This window comes from Diabrotica virgifera, chromosome 8, assembly GCF_917563875.1.
Source record: "Diabrotica virgifera virgifera chromosome 8, PGI_DIABVI_V3a".
In the NCBI taxonomy this organism is placed as follows: Eukaryota; Metazoa; Arthropoda; class Insecta; order Coleoptera; family Chrysomelidae; genus Diabrotica; species Diabrotica virgifera.
This window is the reverse complement of record NC_065450.1, coordinates 82,210,200-82,214,696: the sequence shown is the minus strand read 5'-3', so window position 1 is coordinate 82,214,696 and position 4,497 is coordinate 82,210,200.

Here is a 4,497-nt window from a genome sequence, read left to right as displayed (position 1 = left end):
TCGAAATTCCAGCTGACGTGCCTTAGCAGTGACTATGGGCACCAGGTGCTCCGTGGGTCGGTTCTGATGACGTATTCGTGTTCAGCGATCGCAAAAACCTCCAAATAATCAGTTTGTATTAATTTAGTGCCGATTACCCTCGAACCTCCAGATGACGTGCTTTAGCAGTCACCTTGGGCGCCAGGTGCTCCGGATGTCGGCTATTATGGCGTAATCTTGTTCAGACAGCCCAAAAACCACCGAGTAGCAAAATATGGACTTAATATATTAATATTATTAATATTAAATAATAATATGCTTATTTTGATATGTTTATGCGAAATAAAATTTAATGTGAAGTAAAACACTCCCTGGTGTAGTTGGTATATTTTAATAAAAATTTAAAATTTTTAAAAATCCAAAAGGGTTACGTTCAAAACGTTTTCGGACTTATCAGTCCACCATCAGTGAACTCCCTGCCCTTGCAAAATAGCCACAATGCCAAACACTGGTTAAGTTTTATGTTCCAACTACATAGTAAAAAGTATAAAATAGTTGGCTAAAAGTAGATGCCAATGGATTACTTCCAGAAACATGATGCTCTACTGGTTTACGTTAAAATATTTTTTGTTATTAGGTCTTATTGAGCTACGTTTAGTCTGTCAATGAAGACAGACTAAGCGTAGCTCATTCACGTGACATAAACGTGTCATTTACAGACTAAAGGTAGCTCAATGAAGACCTTCTTCTTCTTCTTCTTCTTCTTCATCGTCTAGCCATTCACGTCCACATCTGAACGTAAGTCTCTTCAAGTCATCCTTTCCATTGTTTTTTGTTGTACGCTACTTGCAGCCAATTTTTCCCGGCAGTTTGTTTCAGATCACCTGTCCATCTCATAGAAGGTCTGCCTCTGGGTCTTTTGTGTTGGTATGGTCTCCAGGTTAAAATTGTTCTGTGCCGTTTGTTTTGGTCGCTCCTAGCTACATGTCCAGCGTATTCCCATTTTAATTTTAATGATTTTTGTACCACATCGGTGACTTTGGTTCGCTGACTTATAAATGTGTTTGTTTTCCTGTCCTTAAGTGATATGCCAAGCATTGCTCTCTCCATCGTGTGTTGAGTAACTCTGAGTAGGTTCATATTCTTTTTTGTGATTGTCCATATTTGTGCCCCATATGTTAATATCGGAATAATGCATGCATCAAAAATTTTAGATCTAAGATGTATTTGAATTTGCTGATTTCTAAGTATATAGTTCAGTTTTCCGAATGCTGTCCATGCTAACTTTCGTCTTCTTTTTTTCTTCCGTTTGAATTTCCCTATTTAATATTATTTTTTGTCCTAAGTATATATATTCTTCAATTTTTTCTATAACTTTTTCGCTTATTATTGTCACGGTTTCTTCGGAGTGCATGACGTTTGTTTTGTTTAAATTTATTTTCAGTTCTATTTTAGAAGATTCTGTGTGTTGTTCTGAAAGCATGGTTTGCAGTTCTTGTAGGTCAGTAGCTATCACGATTATGTCATCCGTAAATCGTAGATTACTGAGGTAGTGGCCATTGATGTTTATTCCCTTATATTTCCAATTTAGATTTTTAAACACGTCCTCCAAAACTAAGGTGAACAGTTTGGGTTATAGAGTGTCTCCCTGTTTGACTCCCCTGTTTAATTGTACAGGGTTCGTGTATTCATTTTCATCTAGGTAGTATGTAGCTGTAGATTCTTTTATTAAGTTAAGTCCTATCAATGAAGACCTAAAAACAACAAATAAAAAAATATTTTAACATAAAGCAGTAGAGCATCATGTTGCTGGAAGTAATGCATTATTGGCATCCACTTTAAGCCAAACCATTTTATACTTTTTACTATGTAGTTGGAACACATAACTTAACCAGTGTTTGGCATTGTGGCTATTTTGTAAGGACATGGAGTTCACTGATGATGGACTGATAAGTCCGAAAACGTTTTGAACGCAATCCTTTTGGATTTTTAAAATTTAAAATATTAATTAAATATACCAACTACACCAGGGAGTGTTTTACTTCACGTTAAATTTTATTTAACTAGATGATATACAGGCAACCTCCGGGAATTATCCCGTTTTATTTATGTTTATGCACTTTCGGATGCATTGTATGAACTTTTAAATGCAATTATGCAATTCCACCCATTTTTCATAATGCAAATCGATCATAATGCAAAAAGTTGAAAGTCTCTAGATACTTATTCGGGTATTTTTAGTTCTAAATGCCATGGTCTACTTCCGCTTATGGGAGTAATCCTTTTAGTAACACCATAGCCAATATTTTATACATACTACCTATTGATTAGTGAAATCTAGGGATGGGAAAATCCTACCGATTTAAACCTAAAACCGCTTGTTTTACTTCGCAATAACCGGTTATACCGGTTGTTTTTTTGTCCCGGTTATAACCGGTTTTTTCTTTTTAAAGTAAAAACTGGTTATTTGGTTTCTACGGTGATTAGGATTAGGTTAGGTATTATTTCGGATCCCAATCATAATTATTATTTTCAAGTAATTATTCCAAGCAAAACCATAATTCAAATTTTATTTTATTTTATAAAATACAGAAGCAAATTGAAAGTGCAATCTCACATCAACCAGAAACAATTATTAACTTTTATTATAATATTTCCTTGAAAAGGTATTTGTATTCATAATATTTACATAAGAAGTGATTTGGTTGAATTAGACTCAAACATCATCTATTTTTCACACTTAATTCTTGACATTGAAAGTGGGTGAGGGACTTTTTCTGATTACCAAAAATAATGCTCTGACTATGAATATCGAATTACTGATTACGAATACGAATCTCCAAGAATTTCGCTACGTTTTCAAAACGATACATTCATGCAGAAAGTATTCAATGAGTTAAAATGTGGCTATTCTACAAATATACAAACGTGTTAAAAGTAATACATGTTCTTTCAAAAGTACTAATTCTGATCATATTGATATCGAGTCGAATGGAGTATCTCAAACTAAAGTGTATTGTAAATGTAACTTTGTATCCTATTTAATTTAAAAAAACCGAAAACCGGTTTCTCCCAAAACCGGTTTTTTTAGGCCGGTTTAAACCGCCAGGTTAAACCGTAAGCAAAAAAACCAGTATAACCGAAAACCGGTGTTTTGTCAAAAACCGCCATCCCTAGTGAAATCTCTCTGTAGTTCACATGATTCATTTCTTCTTTTCTTGTGTGATGGTACAATAATACTCCCATACCATTTTTTCGGCATTATTTCTTCTTGCAATAATTAATAAGACGGTTTAAAGGAATTAGTTCCCGATGAATACTAAAATCGTTGTTGAAAAAAAAATTTCATGTGACCTTTAAAAATTTTCTGTATATGTATATAACATAACTAGTCGAGGAAATGAAGCATTTTGGCTCGCAATTTTTTCGTCCAGCATGAATTTACTTGAAATTTTCACAGAAGGTAGGGAATAGTCCAAAGATCATTTTCTATATCATGCCATTGTACGCTAAAACCTTGGGGGTGGTTGCCACCCCATCTCGAGGGTGGGAATTTTTTATTACATTTTGACCATGTAAATCGATGGAAAAAGTAATTCTAAGAAAAAAATGTTTTTTACATTTTTTCGTAAAACTAATATTTTTCGAGTTATTCTCGCTTGAAAGTAATAGCTTTTCGTCGAAAAAATCGACTTTTTTAAAAGGTTTGTTGAGAGTACTTCGAAAAATATGCATTTAATCAAAAAACTGTAGATAACAAAATTGTACCTTTTAGTAACACAAACTAAATTATTTTTCTATAATATCTTTAAGACCAATACAAACCAAGATACGGCATACTAAAGGTTAGCTTTTCTCGTCAAATGCATAATTTGCAATATTCAAAGCCAAACTTTGCATTCTTCGAGGAAAACTTATCTTTATTATCTTTACCTTATCATTATATCTTTATCATTATCTTTTTTCAAGTATACAATTAAGCATTTTAAATAATAATAATAAAAAATTTCTAACATGAAAATAGAGCGACTTATGATCAAAAAAAGGTCGGTACCTGCTTTTCTCTACGAAGAAATCAGTGAAAATAACCCCCTAACTACCCCCCTAATTAAAAATTAGTCTTCACCTCTCTCTAATTCCTTGTATATTTATATTGTCAATACACCCAAGAAGATTGACTTGTTTAAAAGGCCTAATTTTAGAAAAAATGGAGTTTAAAGAAAATTATTTTTTGCAATTTCGTATTTCTTACCTTTTACTTCAAAATATCTTTGAAAATGCTGGAGATACGGAAAAAATGATAGACTATTAAATTGTAGCTTTCTCGCTGAATGACTAAAAATCTATGCCAAAAAAATTGTTGCTTTTTTAATAACTAAAATTATATTGTGCATTTATTTTCATTGCAGTGAATAGTTAGCAAGATAACTATTTAAAACCTCTACTTGCGAGCAAACACCCCCTTATTCCAGCCTTTAAAACCCACCCCAATTAAAAAGTAAGGGATCTAACGGAATT